This window comes from Protopterus annectens, chromosome 5.part0 (genome assembly GCF_019279795.1).
Source record: "Protopterus annectens isolate FY-2018-M chromosome 5.part0, PAN1.0, whole genome shotgun sequence".
NCBI classification, from domain to species: Eukaryota; Metazoa; Chordata; order Ceratodontiformes; family Protopteridae; genus Protopterus; species Protopterus annectens.
This window is the reverse complement of record NC_056735.1, coordinates 999,199,270-999,218,112: the sequence shown is the minus strand read 5'-3', so window position 1 is coordinate 999,218,112 and position 18,843 is coordinate 999,199,270. Positions and strand designations below refer to the sequence as shown.

Here is an 18,843-nt window from a genome sequence, read left to right as displayed (position 1 = left end):
TAGGAACACATGCGTAAACCTAAATAAAATTAGGAGTATCAGCTCACCATGAGAGTACAGGAGATACAACAAATACAACATTAAGATGTATCAAGTAAAGTTGAATTAGACTGACTATTCCACAAGAACATAAAAAAGCTACCCCCCCCCCCCCCCCCCATGTAGTCATATAAATACTGTACAGTAGCAGTATGACAGGTAAGGCTGGTTATTGCACATGAACTAAAACTGTCACTCTGTATTATTACATAAAGCAAGTAACAGGCAATTGCACTTGAATGTAAATATATATAAGCAAGTAAATAAATAAATATTGCACATTCCAAACAAAACACTGTTAAGTTAATTTGTGGTGGAGTCACTAGGGCTGGCGTCCGAGTTAATAAGTTTCATCACAGTTGGGTAGAAGCTGTTCATCTGGAGGTCCTACAGTGAATACTGTGGTATCTTCTGCCAGATGACAGTTGAATAAACCAGCCGTGTGCAGGGTGCGAGGAGTCATCAAGTATTTTGTGGGCTCTTTTAAGGCTCCTTGCTGTGAATAGCTCTTGGATTGATGGTAGACTGGCGCCCATGATTTTCTCAGCACTCTCTGTTGCTTCTTCTTTTCAACTACTGTACAGTTCCAAAGCCAAACAGTGAAGCTACAGGTGAGAGTGCTCTCAATAGCTCCTCTGTAGAAGGTGGAGAGAGTGAGACCTTTTCTCTTCTGAGCCTTCTCAGAAAGTGGAGACATTCATGGGCCTTTTTGACCAACTGACCAGTATTCACAGTCCAAGAGAGATCCTCTGAAATGTGTACTCCTAGAAATTTTGTAGTTTTAACCCTTTCCACTTTTCACCATTAATACAAAGCAAAGGAAACTCCTGGCTGCCACAGAGTCCGAACAACTGCCTTCAGCATTAATCTTGAGCGATGAGCAGGCAATTGACATTTTCCTGAAGTCAGCAATGATTTCTTTTGTTTTACTGACGTTCAGGTCTAGGTTGTTTCTCACACACCAGATGATCAGAGAGTTGACCTTGTCTCTGTATGCTCTTTCGTCCTCTCCTTTGATGAGGCTCATGATAGTTTGTCTTCTGCAAACTTGATGATATAATTGGAGCTGTGTTTTGCAGAACAGTCATGGGTAAGGAAAGTGAACAGTAGCGGGTTGAGTACACATCCCTGATGAACACTGGTGCTGAGAATTAGGCACTCCGAGGTGTTACTTCCTCCACATGTCCTCTCTGTGATCTGTTGATCAAAAAGTGTAAGATCCATTTACAAAGGTGCTTGTTAATTCCTAGGTTTACTAGCTTAGCGATAAATTGCATCAGAACCAGAGTATTAAATGCCGAAGTGAAGTCTATGAACAACAGTCTGACGTAGTTGTTATTTCCCTCTAGATGGTCAAGTGATAGGTGCTGTGCCACCAATATGGCATCAGCAGTGGACCTGTTTGCCTGATAAGCAAACTGCAGGGGGTCATAGGTTGATGGTAGAATTGCTGAAAGGTGCCTTTTAACAATCCTCTCAAAACATTTCATGACAGGGTCTGTATTCATTCAGGCAAGAGGGACTGACTTTTTTGGGAAGAGAGATATTTGTTACCCTGAAGCAAGAGGGTACTTTTTCTAGAGCAAAGGAGGTGTTGAAAATATCTGTTATAATTGAGCATAGATGAACTGCACACCCTTTTAGTACTTTACCCAGTATGTTGTCTGGGCCAGTAGCCTTCCTGAGGTTCACTTATAGGTTCATAGGTTCATACTAGGCTATCTGCCCTAGGGCATTTATAAGCCTAGCCAGAATGTGTTTGGCTTTCGCCACCCATTTTAAATTTATTTTGCTATGCCCTTTTTTGAGGTTAGCATACTGTGCCTCTGTCTAACAGTGACACAGAAGTGATACCCGGGGTAAACCTACGATCTCCCATCCACTCATCAAGATTCCTCTTGAAGAGAGTCAATGAGGGACTCTGCCTAACCTGGACTGGCATTTTATTCCAGAGTGAAGGGAGCCTCTGGGTTATGAATCTGTCCCTCCAGCATGTCCTATTTATTTCAGTGCTGAGGTTCAAGTCTCTCGAGCGTAGCTCGATGGGATTTGGATTTTCTGAGGTGCAGCATGTCCATTAATTCCGGGTTGGACATGGCTTTATACGTCAGGCACAGATCGCCTCTGAACAGGCGGTATCCCACTGAGTAGAGCTGGAGTTTCTTTAACCGGGCAGCATATGGCATCTGTTTGAGCCCTTTGATCTTCTTGGTGAGGTACTTTTGGGGTCTTTCCAGTTGCTGCAGGTGTCTGGTAAGGTACATCCCAAAAGGGGCATTGTACTCAATTATGGGCCTGATGAGGGATGAGTAAAGAGGCACGATGACATCCCCTGATCTAGATGTGAATCCCTTCATGACTAGGTGGGCTATATAAAATGTTTTTCTAACCACTTTGGCCACGTGGTTGTTGAATGAGAGATTGCTATCAACTTGGGTCCCCAGGTCCCTAATTACTTGTTCTGTACTTAATGGATTACCACCTATGTGGTAATTTGTGGGCACTTTGTTTTTGCCAAAGGGGATGACTATACACTTTTTGGCATTTATCTTGAGGCCATGGCTCTGGCACCAGTTGTCTGTTTCTATGAGGCCCTTTTGGAGGATGCTTGTGTCAGCTGGAGAGTCGATTATGGCGCCCAGTTTGCAGTCATCTGTGAACTTGGTTAGCCACAGTCCTTTCATGTTGGCCTGTACCTCCGAGAAACATATACCGAACAAGAGAGGTCCCAGGACTGAGCCTTGTGGGACACCACTTGTAACTGGTTTGGAGTCTGACATGGCTCCAGCAATTTTAACCATGTGGGTTCTGTCCTTGAGTCAATTTGCAATCCATCTAGTGACATAGGGGTTTATATTTAAGCTGGTGAGCTTATCTATAATGCCCGAGTGGGGGTATTGTATCGAAGGCTTTTGCGAGGTCCAGGTAGGCTGTGTGGACCACCTTCCCCTCGTCAATGGCCTTGGTGACTGTTTCAAAGAAATCAACCAGGTTTAAGAGGCAGGATCTGCCCTTAAAGCAGAACTGGGTAGGATCCAGTGTTTGTAGGTCCCCAATATCTTTATTTATGAGGTCCATGATGATCCTTTCCATAGCTTTGCAGACCAAGCTAGTCAGGCTTATGGGGCGATAGTTTCCAGGATCCGTTGAGGCACCACCTTTATGGAGAGGGACCACTTCCTTTAAATGACCTCTCACTTCCTCGGAGTTAAGACAAAGCACCCCCTCATTCTGGTTATTGAGTAACCTAGTTGCAGGCAAGTTATTTTTCTCTTCAAATCTACCAAAGAAAGAGTTCAGCATGTCCAGGAATTCAATGCTGTCTTCACACTGAGCTGTCCTGATTTTATAATCAGTGATCTGTTGTATCCCTTGCCAAAGACTCCTAGTATCCCTCATGTCCTCGAAGCAACTCTCTACCCTTCTTCCATACTTCCTCAAAGCCTCTTTAATGCCTCTTTTTAGATTTGTTCTTGCTTCACTTAGACCTTCCTTGTCTTTTGACCCAAGTGCTGCATTCCTTGCCCTCACGAGTTCATAGATTTTACTAGTGAGCCAAGGCTTTTGTTTTGCTCTAATTGTGATACTTCTGATGACAGATACATCATCAACATACTTTGAGATGCATGCCATTACTGCTTCTGTGTAGTCATCTATGTTTACCTGTTGGTCTGACATGGCTGCATCTCTGAATACATCCCAGCAGGTACTTTCAAAACAGTCCTGGAGACATTCCATTGCCCCTTCATGCCAAACCCTGATCTGCATCACCTTGGGACTTTCTCTGATCAGAGCAGGTTTGTAGGCTGGTAGAAGCATGATGGAAAGGTGACCGAGATTCCTATATTAGGTTGTTGTACTGTCTTGTAGGAAAGGTGACCGAGCTTCCTATATTAGGTTGTTGTACTGTCTTGTAGGAAAGGTGACTGAGCTTCCTATATTAGGTTGTTGTACTGTCTTGTAGGAAAGGTGACCGAGCTTCCTATATTAGGTTGTTGTACTGTCTTGTAGGAAAGGTGACTGAGCTTCCTATATTAGGTTGTTGTACTGTCTTGTAGGAAAGGTGACCGAGCTTCCTATATTAGGTTGCTGTACTGCCTTGTAGGAAAGGTGACAGAGCTTCCTATATTAGGTTGTTGTACTGCCTTGTAGGAAAGGTGACTGAGCTTCCTATATTAGGTTGTTGTACTGCCTTGTAGGAAAGGTGACCGAGCTTCCTATATTAGGTTGTTGTACTGCCTTGTAGGAAAGGTGACCGAGCTGCCTATATTAGGTTGTTGTACTGCCTTGTAGGAAAGGTGACTGAGCTTCCTATATTAGGTTGTTATACTGTCTTGTAGGAAAGGTGACCGAGCTTCCTATATTAGGTTGTTGTACTGTCTTGTAGGAAAGGTGACCGAGCTTCCTATATTAGGTTGTTGTACTGCCTTGTAGGAAAGGTGACCGAGCTTCCTATATTAGGTTGTTGTACTGCCTTGTAGGAAAGGTGACTGAGCTTCCTATATTAGGTTGTTGTACTGTCTTGTAGGAAAGGTGACCGAGCTTCCTATATTAGGTTGTTGTACTGCCTTGTAGGAAAGGTGACTGAGCTTCCTATATTAGGTTGTTGTACTGTCTTGTAGGAAAGGTGACCGAGCTTCCTATATTAGGTTGTTGTACTGCCTTGTAGGAAAGGTGACCGAGCTTCCTATATTAGGTTGTTGTACTGCCTTGTAGGAAAGGTGACTGAGCTTCCTATATTAGGTTGTTGTACTGCCTTGTAGGCTCCTTTTATCTTGGTGTATGGCCTGTCCAAAATGCTTGCACCTCTTGTGGGAAAGTCTACATATTGATAATAGTAGGGTAGTACCTCTCTCAGATCAGCTCAATTGAAGTCACCTGCTACCATGTGTACAAAGTCTGAGTTTTTACTCTGTAGCTCACCGACAAAATTGTGTAGTTTGTTCAGGACTTCAATGGTATTAGCACTTCAAGTGGTATTAATCAGACAGGTAGGTTGGTCACAGGGCCATTTTCAGTCACGACCCAGGCCAAGCATGGCACTAGTAGGACAGAAAAAAAATTACTGAACAGTTTACATATTAGAAAAGTTTACTTTCCACACTGGAGTTGACAACAGAAATACAGACTGATAATCCTGATTAATCAAAAAGGTGCTGCTGAACAGGACCACAAGTGAAATATAAACACAATCCACTTTTGAGCAGGAACTCACTACAGTGTAGTGAAACAAAACTTCCTAGGTTTTAAAATTAAGAGAGTAGATTCTAGCAAATTAATAGGAATGGGGAGTCTGTTCCAGAGAAGAGGTAGTCTCTAAGACACATACCTGTCCCTCCAGTGGGAAATTCTACTGCCGTTTGTTTTGTGAATGTGTAGCAGATCCATCAGGACTGGATCGGAGAATGCCTTGTAGGTTACGTAAAGATTGGCCCTCGGTAATCTGTAGGAGACTAAGTACAGAGGCAGGACTTTGAGGCAGTCTGCATGACATGTTATTTATATCCTGTACTCTTGGGTGGAAACATCTGTGGCCACTCCAGATGTTACAAATGCCTGGTCAGGTACATGCCGAAAGGTGCAGCGTACTCGATTATTAGTCTAATGATCGCTAAGTATAATGGTACAATGATCTCCTTAGATCTGGATGCCATCCCCTTTCTTGTTGGTTGTGCCATACAGAATGACTTTCTCACTACCATGAACACATGGTGATCAAAGTTCTGGTTACTGACAACTTGAGTTCCCAAGTCCTTTACCACTGGGTCTACCCTTAGGGGAGTGGTACCAATGTTATAATTTGCAGGGGTGATCATCCTCCCAAAGGTATAGTTATACATTTTTCTGCATTGTGTTTTAGGCCATGGCTCTGGCACCAGTTATTTGTCTGTGTCACGACCCTGCATCTTTGAGGGATTAAGTGACTGCACACAGCTTGCAGTCATCAGCAAATTTGTTCAGCCAAAGTCTTTCGACAGAATAACCCCACCCTAACTTCATTTGCTCTATCCATAACACACTTAGCTATCCATTGGGTGGCATAGGGATTTATGCCTAAATGTGTGAGTTATTCTATAACACACCTTTTTGCCCTCATCCATGGCTTTAATTACCTTCTTGAAGAAGTCCACCAGGTTTAGTAGGCATGACCTGCCCTTGATGAAACCAAACTGTGATGAGTCCAGTGTTTGAAGATTTCCTATGTCTTTGTTTATCGAGTCCACAATAATTCTTTCCATGGCTTTGCATGTAAAAGTATCCAAACTTATAGGTCTGCAGTTTCCTGAGTCTGTTGATGGTCCCCCTTTCTGCAAATTTATGACCACTGTATCTTTCATTCTTCAGGGACAAAGCCTGTCTGGAAATTGTGAATGAACATTCCACCAGGCCTGACAGGTCATGTTTAGGAGTCAATTTGGGATATTACCATGACCCATTGATGCAGTATTTTTAACTTTGGAGAGTGCTGTAAGGATCGGTTATTTAGTGATAGCTGGGGCAGAGAAATGGTAGAGGGCATTTCCTGGGGATAACTAGGGGGTGACAGGGGGTGAAACTGGAGCTAAACTTATCAGCCAGCAGATTTTCTACATCCTCCAGGTCAATACAGGAAGTTCCATTTACTATTAGTTCAGCACACTATTGGGTGTTCCTCTTAAGGCTGTGTATATAACTGAAAAGTGATTTATGATTATCCTTAGCCTGGGAGGATGCTTTTGCCTCGATGGTGACTTTGGTGGACTTGATTAATCCCCTCAGTTGCTTGCTGAGACTGATGAGAGAGTTGTTTACCTGTTGAGCATAGCCCTTTCTATTGCTGGACAGGATTTTCTTTCTTTTATTGTCCAACGCATTTACACCGGGGGGCAACCGAGAGTGGCTTGTTTTTGGAGTTTGTCCTAAGTTTATTTTGGTTTGGTACTGCTGTTTCTATGCAGTTACTGCTAGCACAGGGTTTTCATAAACACTTCCAAACAAGCCATACTGTTCTCAGAGTTTGTGGGGGGGGGGGCTGGAATTTAGGTATGCCATAGCTTAATAGGAGATAGTTAGTCTTGGAAAAGTTCTTAAAAGTTATGGGGTTTGCACTTTATATTTATTTCAAGGCTGACCTCACTGTGATCTGATCTGACCAGAGAGGACATTATACAGGAGGCAACATCCATATTTGTGAGTATCAGATCCAGGATATATGCAGCCCTAGCAGATGTGCAGACTAGCAGTTGCATGGTGTTTGCACTGGCAAAATCCAGGAATCTTTGAACCTGAATGTTAGTGGTTGTGTGTTATGCATCCCAGTTTATGGTGGGATAGTTGAAATCACCCATGAATATGGTGTTGGGCTGAACTGTGAGTGACTCTAGTACACTGTGATATGGTTATCCTAGGTCATAGAAGGGAAGTATAGCTAGCAAGGATATGGTACTGGACTTAAGGTTAGCTGGACATGGAGTAGTTCAAGTATGCCATACTGTTTGATCGGTCTTAAGGTGTGCTTACTTTTTATGCTTACTTTTGTCCCATCTAATGCTGTAGCTGGTCTAAACATGTAGAAAGCATTATAGCCTTGCACTGATGGGTGCATTCCATGGCTTCAAACAGGCTTATTCTGCCTCTAGCTGGGACTGCTGTCTACATTCAACTAGGATTTGTGTTCTGTCAGGGACAGATTGCCTCCTAGATGGAAGAGTATTAGAGAAAGTGTTAGAAAGTTTGTACAGATTGTTATTGCATGCTGTTTTTTTCTTTTTTGTCTGCTCTATATTCTTTAAAATTCATAAGCTTTATACAGTTTGGGATGCAACAAATGCCCTTCTCTAAGTTGACAAATGTTCCAAAAGAAGTTAATATAATGTTATAGTTAATCTGAATGCACCGTTTGTAGCTTGTAACCAATATTAAGGGCTGAAGTCAGAGAGGAAGGTCTTGTAATAGTGACCTACTATACAAAAAGCAATGTTTGCAGTCATACAGTGGCTTGCTAATAATTTGTTGAATTCTGTAAAAAGATCCAAGGTATTTGTGTACGTTAGGAAAATTAGGCCTCTGTTTGTGTTAGTGCAAGAAATGCATTTGAATTACACTAAGCAATTGAAACTAGGGAATCTTAGTTAAAGGTTAAGGCTTTCATCATATCCATGGGGAAGATAAAGGGTGCTTCTAAGATTTTTCAAACAAATAAGGCGTTTGAGCTGCTGGAATTACAAAATTTATTTATTTTATTTTATTTTACATTTGTTGACCGGGCTAGTCTAACTGGATACATGTCAATTTTCAGTAGAGGCCCGGCCCGGGGAGATAAGCTCCGTGCAAAAAATAAACATTTTTACATACAATTATGTTACAGGTTAATACAGACATTATCATAGAGGTCTAAGTACCTCCCATTTCACAATCCAGGTACAATACTAAAAATACAAGTCTAATAATATACTACAGTCTGGGAGATAAGGTCTGGGTTAAGAGGAAATAATACATTTATATTTACAAAGAACATTAGAAGTTAACCCAGAAAAAATCAAAGAGGACAGAAATACTTCACAGTGCCAAAGGCAGGTACAATGCAAAAATTACAGAGAGGGCAGAAACACTTTGCAGTGCAATAGGCAGGTACAGTGCAAATTACAGGTAGAATACAGAAAGTTAAAATAAAAGAGGCATATTGTGTAATTATATAAATAAAGAGGTGTCACACTGAGTAAGCTCAGGGGATGAAAAGAAGGGTAAGGAAAAAGGTAATGTGGCAAGTAAGGAAAGTAGAGCTAGTTGTAGGGAAGTAGTGGGTAGGCAGTGCCTGTTATGAGTACAAAAGTAGAAAAATGATTAGTCAGGTTTAGTTCAGGGGCATAGCCAGTGTGTTCTTAGGAAAAGTTTCAGTCTGTTTTTGAAAAGAGATGTGGAGGAAACTAAGGAAAGTTCACTGGGGAGAAGGTTCCAGGGTTTTCCAACAGTATTACTGAAAAGAGAGTCCCCAGCCCTGTTATTAGATTTAGAGGTGCTTACAAGAAGTTTGTGTGATGAGCGCAAGGATTTCAGATTATTATAGGGAATGATGAGGATAGTTAGTATAGGAGTACTGGAAGGTTGGTAAAGAGTCTTATGGGCAATGGTTAGTTGGTGGAATTTAAGCAGATTCTGAATTTCTAGCCATCAAAGCTGCTTAAGATTATAGCAGTGGTGGGTTCTGAATGGGTTTGCCAGTAGCAAACCTGGCAATGTTATTGTAGGAGATTTCCAGTTTGGTGAGGTTATTTTTAGATAAATTAGTAAATATGGGTGAGGCATAGAGGAGTGTAGAGATTAGATGAGTATAAGCAATAGTTATTCTGACTGTTGGTGAAAGGAAAGGTTTGACTTTGTAGAGAGAGCCTAGCTTTTTGTTAACGGTTTTTATAGTATTGTTGATATGGGTGACAAAGTTAAGATTGCTGTCTATTGTAATACCAAGTAATTTGGTAGCTGGGTCAGGTGATATGGGAATACCATTAGTGGATGTAACTGAGAAATCTATTGGGACGGTCTTACGAGTAGGATTGAAAAGGAGGAGTTTAGTTTTTTCGGGGTTCAACAGAAGGCAATGTTGTGTAAACCATTGCTCTACTGTATTAAATACTTCTTGGGTAAGGGAGTGAAGTTTAGAAGTGGATGTGGCTGTGCATATAAGTGTAGAATCACCGGCGTACTGAATGCATGTAGCTTGGGGGATTGCTAGATGAAGGTCATTGATAAATATGGAGAAAAGAAGAGGACCTAATATGGACCCTTGAGGGATGCCAATGTTAATAGGCACGTGGGTAGATAGAGTGTTGTGCCAAAGTACCGCCTGTTGTCTGTTATCTAAATAGGATTGGAACCATTTAATAGTGAGTGAATCTAGTGAGAGGAATTTGAGGATATTTAGAAGTATTTGGTGAGTAACCATATCAAATGCCTTGGATAGATCGATAAATAGTGCTGAGGAAAGCATATTGGCATTTCAACTTTTTTGTTAATACAGTCAATAAAGAAAAGGAGGGCAGTAGTAGTGCTGTGGGAAGGTCTGAAACCATGTTGACAGCTGGAAAGTAAGTTATTTTGGATTAGGTGGTCTAGCAGTTGCTTATGGATGCATTTTTCCATTAGTTTTGCCAAAGGTGAAAGTAGGGCTATGGGACGGTAGTTGGAGAAATCAGTAGATTTTCCACCTTTATGAAGGGGGATAATATGGGAGACTTTCCAGATGCTAGGGATGTGTCCCTCACTAATGGTTCTGTTAATCAGAATGGAAATGGGATAGGCGATGGATTTGACTGATTTCTGTAGATATTCAGCGGGTAATTGATCTGCTGAAGGAGAGCAAAGTTTAAGTTTTTGGATAAGGGAAAGAATATATGTTGTAGGGACAGGTTGGAAGATTAATGGAGGGGGTGGAGTTGTGTTAGAGATAGGTAAAATGAAATATTAGGTGACTGGCAAGTGTTTGAACGGCCTCAGAGAAAAAGGTATTAAAGGCATTGGCAGTGTGCTTTGGGTTCTCCTGGTCTGTGCCTTGTGGGTTAGGTGTAACGGATTGACCTGGGTGTAGTAATTGGTTAATACTTGCCCAGAATTTTTGTGGGTTATTATGTTTAGTTTGCTGGAACTGTAAGTAGTAGTTTCTTTTATCAGACAGTATAGCTTTCTTAGTGTCATTTCTCAGTTGTCTAAAGTTTTGATGGTCAGCAGAGTTTTTTGCCATACGCCATTTGGCCCAGTATTTATTTCTGAGGCGGATTTTTTGTTTGGTTTCTTTTGACAGCCATGGAGCAGATTTAGTTTTGATTCTAATAGAGTGGTTTGGTGCATGGTTATCTATAATGGTGAGGAATTTGGAATTAAAATATTTAACAGCTTCCTCCAATGGGAGGTGTTTTAAGGGAGACCAATTGCATGCTTTTAGTTCGCTTTGAAAGAGATCAGGGTTAAAGTTTTTCTTGGACCTAATAAACTTGAAAGTGGCAGGAATGGAGACATTGGTCTTATGCCTGATAATGTAGGTAAGTAAGTGAGTGGTCACTAATATCATCAGGGAGGGTTCCAGATTCATATATGTGGGGATGGTGATTTATGAGAATCCAATCCAAGGACTTTCTTTCATATTGGGCTTGTTTATCCTGGTAGGGGAGGTATTGATTTGAGAGTAACCAAATAGGTTAATGTGGGTGGTAGGGTAGCTGCTGCAACAGCAGTTCCAATCTATGTTAAAATCACCTAGGATAATGGCTTCTTGGGGCAGGTTTTGTGATAGCCAGCAGAGGATATAGTCTATGGTGGCATTGTTATTGCCAGGAGGTAGACAGATACAGATAATATAGATGGATTTGAAAGTGTTGAGTTGAAGTTTGGAAATAAGAATTTCAGCAGTAGAATCTACAGGTGGTTTAAGGTCATATGTGGTGATCTATAGACCTGATTTAAATAGGATAGCAATTCCCCCGCCCTTCTTTGCTACACGGTCAGATCTAAAAATATTATATCTGGGTGGGGTGATTTCATTGTCGTTAGTTACAGGCTTTAACCAGGTTTCTGTTAAACAAAGAATGTCGAAAGAGTAGACTTCTAAGAGAGCATGGAGTTGTGAGACTTTATTATTAATGCTACGTATGCTGAGGTGGGCTATGAAGAGAGAGTTTGTTGGTTGAGTAAGGGAATGAGTGTTGAATTGATTGGGATTGTGGAGTTGTGTGGTATGAAGTGTTATTGGGCCAGGATTTGGGTGGATATCTCCATCTTTTAATGAGAGGAGTTGTAAAAGAAAGGCTGGAGTTGGGAATCTTCTGTATAGATGTGGAGATTTTCTGGGATTATGATTGTAGTACCTAATGTGGAGTGTTCTATGAAATCTTGACAGTAGATAGCTGGGTGTAGATGTTATGTTTACATGTTTTGTAAGTGCTGGTAGGGAAGAAGAGGAAGTTACCTTATTGAGGTTATGAAGGTGTGGATATAATGAGTGTTCATAGGAGGTAAGTATGTAGGCTAAAAGTAATGGTGGTAGAATAAGTGGTAGAAGTAACAGGTGAATGTGTAAGTGTGTTCGGACTGATAGTTTATACATTTGGATGGATTATTAGTTAGGTGTCTTGTTGTAGGTATGGGTGTATGGTAGTTGTGGATAGGGAAGAACAAAAGGATTACAAATATAAATGAATATTATTAAGAGAGAAATTCAAGGGAGTATTATATACAGCTGTATCTGTATTATATCATCACCAAGGGATTGCTAAAGAAATTATAGCTAGAATGTTGACAGTGTGTTATAACACAGGAAGAGCTGGTTTTCTGGGCAGGAGACTGGAATATAGTATTTTGCACTGGTAAGGTGCACACTAGTCCTAAAGCTCATAGAATATGCATTACAGCAATTTATTTATAAGTAAGCTACACTAACAGGAATGCCAGATGCACATATGGCATCCAGACACACATAAGGCAATAAGACCTCCTAGAGATACTTACACGTTTCCCATACAAATCAAGTCAAAGTCAAGTCAAAGAAAACTTTATTGTCATTCAGAACTACACAGCAGTGTAGGTGAACAAAATTGCAATGCTTCGTCCTCAATGCAGGAAACAGTTGCACATACAGACAGAGAAAAAAATAATAAAATACAGTAGAATTTTAATAAGTAGCAATTTCCACTGTTTCACAGTGAACAGCTGTGGCTCCACTACACGAATTCTGATTGGTTTGTATACCACAATTACTCCCAATCAGCATTGCGGTATATAAACCAATGCATAACTGTGCCGCCCTTCCACATTACACAGCATTGGCTGTGCTCCACAGTTTTTGATTGGCTCGTAGACCGCATTTACAGCCAATCATGAATGTGGTCTACGAGCTAACCAAGTAAGCTTCTCAGGGGGATGGATGCCAATGAAAGCTCCTCAATACAAACCAATCGCGTTCCGGGATGCCTTTTCAGGCCAAAATAATGGCTTGAAAAGGCTTCCAGGAATCAGGGATTTTACTTTTTGCAAGTTGCTTGCAACAACAACTTGGAAGAACTCTGAAGACCGGGAACTTTGGCATTGGGGAAAAGGAAGGAGTGGCTGTGGTGAAGACTTCGGTACTTGGAAGCCAGCCTGCTAGGAAAGGAGTTAGTGAGCTGAATGGACTTCAGATTCAGGGATCGTGCATGCTGCTGCTTTGGTGGAGTGAGACCGGTCAGAAGGCTGATGTTTATTTTGCTGCCTGCTGGATCATCGTTTGTGCCGTGGACTGTATTAAGCTGCTGGTGCTGTTTACATATGTAGAGGTAAGTGACTGTTTTATCTGCAATGGTTAAGGTTAATGTTAATGGTTAAGGTTAATGGTTAGGCAAGTATTTCCGTATCCTTAAAACTGTTCTGCTAGCACAGATCCTGTTATTGTAGCAATTTTCTAAGTTTATAAGAGCAATATTGAGTATCTCTGGGCTGCTTGTCCCCTAGTATATATAATACTGTTAATTAAGCAACTTTCTGAGTTTTATAAGAGGAATATTTAAAATGTCTCTGTGTTTGTCTTGCTTGTCCCACTAGTGCATCTGTAAATGTAATTGCCATTTTTTAGAGAAACTGTATGCCAAGTTAGGTCCTTGTTATTCTAGCAACTCATTTACAAGAGCAATATTTAAAGTGTTTCTGTTTGTGCTGCTTGTCCCCCTCGGACATCGTTAAAAGTAATTGCCATTTGTTTTGCATTAACTGTATGCCAAGTCAGGTCCTGTTATTCTAGCAACTTTCTAAGTTTATAAGAACAATATTTAGTGTCTGTTTGTGCTTGTCCCCTAGTATATTTCTGAAAGTAAAAGCCAATTTTTTGCAGAAACTGTATGCCAAGAGTTTATGAGAGCATAATTTTTAAGTTTATCAGAGAAATATTTAAAGAGTCTCTGTTTTTGTGCTGCTTGTCCCCCTAGTAGGTTTGGCAGGGCTTTGTCCAGATTTCTTGTACTAAGAGGTTGAGAGGTATGTCAGAATGGATGTCAGAAGTGAGTTATTTATAGTAATGAGATGATTTAAAGTATTCGGTTTTGTTTTCTGGAAGAACTTTAGAGTGTAACTTGATTGTGCATTCTTTGGTCATAACTGTTCTAAGGCATGATGTCGGTACATTCTTGTAAAAGTACAGAAGGCCCTGGTTTCAAGTACCCTTTTTAGGCACCTTTGCCAGGCCCAGAACTGGCAGTAGGATAGGGGTAGAACACATCTAAAGTGATGTATGTAAAATGCAGGTAGTGTGTGTGTGTGTGTGTGTGTGTGTGTGTGTGTGTGTGTGTGTGTGTGTGTGTGTGTGTGTGTGTGTGTGTGTGTGTGTTGCAAGTGCATTTATTAAGTACCATGCTCCATGGCAATAAGTCTGCATCTGACATATGACAGGATGCTATTTAACTTGGCCTAACTAAAATAATTTGTATGACTTGTAATGTCTGTGTAGGAAATGTAGTAAATTTTATTTTTATTTTTGTAAAATGCTGTTTTATTTACTTATGGTGTGGTTATGGTATTGCAGATAAATAAAGGTTTTGGATCTGAGAAGTGTGTCTTATTAAATTTTAAATATGTTCTATCATGCTCCATGGCAAAGGCACGTTTCGCGCAGTGCGAAAATAGGGTGTTCCACATTTTGACCATTTGTCACACATTGTTAGGGTCTGTGTTCCACATTGGCCTCTTAACAGGTTCAGACCTATGCTCAGCAATCTGACTGTTAATCAGCATATGTTACTAAGTGCACTGACTGTCAGAAGGTTAGCTCATATCTACATTTCATTGTCTGATTTGAAACAAACAGGTTTTGTACCAATGACAACTTTTTTTAAAACAAATATGTTTCTAGAAGAGGCCAATAAAAATCAAATAAAGCATTTTTGATTGGAGCTTTGGCTGCCAGAAAGGTATTTGACAGGATTTGTTGGCAGTATTCATTTAAAGCACTAGAAGCTGCGGTGGTGGTGCTGCGGTAGCGTTGTCGCCTAACAGTAAGACGTTGTCCTGTTCGATTCTCAGCTAAAGCGTCTTCTGTGTGGAGACATGCGTGAATGGGCGTACCTTCGTTGAAGGTTGTGTGTCAGGCCTGGCAAGTCGGTATGTAAAAATCTACTGCCAATCATTAGCGGACCGGAGTTCCGCTGTGGTGACCCCTAACCGGGAAAAGCCGAAAGATACAATAACATACAACAACATTCATTTAAAGCACTAGGAGCAATGAGTTTGCCTGAGATGGGTGCATTTAATAAAATCTTTGCAATATAATATAATATATATATAATATAATAAAATCTTTGCAATATAACGCCTCAGCACAAGACTTTTCAAAAGTTTTCAGCTAAGGACAGGCATTAGACAGGGGTGTTTTTCCCCTCTTTTTGTCATGCAGCTTGAAAAGAAATAAGTAAACAGTTATGAGCTGCATACATTTGCTCATAAGTTGTCACTGTACAAAGACAATTTGTTTCTTTATTTAACAGCTCCTGAAAATGACTTGGAACGAATGCTTCAGGATTTTGGTTGATACGGTAGAAATGCTGGATCTAAGACAAACACAAAAGACTAATGCCAGAATTCTTTTAAATACACCAACAAAATATGTGGGTTTGGAAAGTGTTATTCTAGCCCTCAGACATGCTTCAAAAGCACAGACATTTAAATTCCTTTGGCTAAAAATTCATCTTTAAGTATTTTTATACTCCTGCAAGATTTCCTATTTTACACTCCCACAAGACTCCCTAGAATGTAAGCAAATGATACGCATTTATATTACCTCGTCGAAATTTTACTGCATCGAAGCAATAAATGTCGAACACAATTGATCGATGCAGTAAAATATCGAACAAGGATAAAAAAACAAACAAAAAACAAAACAAAAAAAACTAAAGGGTGTAGGCAGGGGGGCAAGCCCCCCTGCACCCCACACCCCCCGCTACTTAAATATACCAACGCCGAGACCACACTACATTGAGGTAAATGTAAATCTCCCTCTATGGAGATTTCCATTTACCTGGCCGATATTATTCGCTTTCGATATTGTCGTGTCGACAATATCAGATTCGATATTGACAGCTTGTGACAATATAATATAGAACCAATGTTACACCCATTTGTTGGAGGTGTGATACAGGTTTAGTATGGGATTTTATACATACCTTTTGACAATTTCCTAAATTAGACTAATTTAAGGGGGAAATACAGAACTTTAGTAATGTTACTTGGCCTACAAAAGTGGTAATCACAATATTTCTGATGACAATTAGTTTAGATAAAATTGAGGGAATATAAAGGACAAGGGCTTTGCTGGATTTGTTATTCAAAGCCATGAAGAAGTCATCAGAAAGTGTGTGTAGGGGGAGGGGCACTGACACAAAAAAAGAGGACAAATTATGAAATCGATAAAAAAGGGTATATTCCATCATCAAATATCAGGATACAAGGAAGGAAAAAAATGGCTGAAAGGTTGAAATGGTTGCCTTGGAAATTACAGGTGGAAGGGTCATCTGAGTCATAGATAACTTTAAGGTTATTATATACTACATTGTGAACGTTTTCTTTTCTATTTCCTTATTTTTTAAGATTCTGATGTAATATAATATAAAATCTGTATGGCAAATAAGTGTAAGCTATTAGAATATCCAGCATATTCCAAACAGGTGTCAGTATCCAGTAGGTACCAGTCAGTACAATTGCACCTCTCTCCATACTTCCATTCTCACCAACACCCTCCAAACCTTTACAAAACAGGCCTCCTTAATTTATTATTTTATTATTTAATTTATTTTACATTTGTTGACTGGGTTTATCCGGCTGAGCTGATAGTCCTTTCGCAGCGATGGCCTGGGGAGAAAAGCTCCACAAAATTACAATAAAATTGTAAGTGAAAATAGTATTAGAAACACACATTAACATTTTCAAGTTGGATCACTAAAAGCAGTAAAAAATATTTAAAGAGCTTAAGTTGTCCTTTAACTTAAGATAAGTACAAAAAGAGTAAGCAGAGCTTGTAAGTACAGCCAGTGTAGTTAGAGTTAGTGAGGATTATACAGGTAGTATATAAGCAGAAATATTTTTAAGATTGAGTAACAGGTAATTACCTAGATAAGATGACTAGGACAACAGCTGACGCATAACAGAAAATACCAGTGAGGGCAGAGAGCCAGCTATGTAGGAGAGGGAGACAGTTTATGGAGGGGTAAGTACAGTGGCACAACCAGCAACTTTTTAGGTAGTCTTTTATAGCTGATGTAATGTCTGAGTTGTTTGAGTGTTCCGATTTCCAATGGGAGTTTGTTCCAAGAAATGGTAAGGTAGTAGCTGTAAAGGTTCTGAAAAGTTTTGCTCTTAGGTTTATAGATTTGTAATAAGTCTTGGTCTGAACTACAGAGAATACTAGAAGGAGTATAGAAAGAGATTAGAGAAGACAAATTGGGACAGAAGGATGGTTAGTACAAAAAGGAGCTGAAGCTGAGAGAGGAGAAGCAGGTGGGGGAATTCTAGCCAGTTTAAGTATTTTAAAGAGATACAGTGGTGAGATCTATAGCTTTGACTTGCAGCAAATCTGGCCAGTTTGTTACATGTAGTTTCAAGCTTAGTTAGGAGAGAGAGCTTTGGAGGTTAGTGAGGATTTGAGATTTGTACAACAGGCTTGGTAGGAGATAGGCATGAGAGAGGGAGACTTTAGCTTTGTTAGGCAGGAACTTTTTATTTCAATATAAGAGGCCAAGTTTTTTATGGGTTTTCTTAATGCAAGTGTCAACATGCAAATCAAATTTCAGTTGGTCATCTACCATGACCCCTAGACATTTTATGTTAGATTCAGCTATGATAGGTGTTTTATTTAGAGAATGGATAAAAAAAGTTGATTTAAGGTGGTTTAGGTTTTTGGGAAGAAAAAGTAAAAGTTTGCTCTTTTTAGGATTCAGAATTAGCTGGTTGTTAGAGAGCCAGGTTTCAACAGAGTTGAAGGATTTCTGAGTAATAGAATTTAAGTCAGAGAGGGTGTCAGCAATCGTGGTGACTGTAGAATCATCAGCATACTACACAGGGGATGACTGAGGGCAGGAGGTATGAAGTAGATTAGTAAAGATATCAAAGAGTAGTAGACTAAAAATAGATCCTTGGGGATCACCAACTTTGATAGGGAGAGGAGGTGAAAGAGCAGAGAGCTATTTTACCAATTGTAGTCGATCTGTGAGGTAACTAGTAAACCAGGCCATGTTAGAGGTGGAAAAGTTAAGGTTAGTGAGTTTGTCCAGAAGAAAGGAGTGAGACTGTACCAAATGCTTTAGAGAGATCTAAGAATAAACATGACACTAGTATACTGTTATATCTGGCCAGAGAAATAGTGTTAATAAGAGACAGGAGGGCAGTAGTTGTGCTATGTTTTGGACGAAAGCCATGTTGTGTGGGAGTGACCAGATTTTCTTGAATTAAGTGTCCCAGTTCGGGTTTGTGAAAGGTAGATCATGCCTCCTGAACCTGATCGACTTCTTTGAGGCAGTCAACAAAGCCGTAGATGAGGGTAAAGTGGTTCACACAGCCTATCTTGACCTCGCTAAGGCTTTCGACACCATCCTCCATTCTGGAATTATAGCTAAACTCAATAAACTAGGCATAAATCCCTACGTCACCAGATGGGTTGCCAACTGGCTCACTGACAGAACCCACACTGTAAAAGTTGCAGACTCCAAATCTGACCTCAAACCGGTGACAAGAGGAGTACCACAGGGTTCCGTCCTGGGGCCGCTCCTGTTTGGTATCTACTTCTCTGAAGTACAGGCTAACACAGAAGGCCTCTGGCTAACG

General features: G+C 40.3%; 1 protein-coding gene across 2 annotated transcripts in view; it reads right to left on the bottom strand.

Annotated features, from left to right (window-relative positions):
- GRB7 (growth factor receptor bound protein 7) overlaps positions 1-18,843 on the bottom strand; it is a 2,830,640-nt gene that overhangs the window by 436,695 nt on the left and 2,375,102 nt on the right. The gene's annotated exons all lie outside the window — the stretch shown is intronic.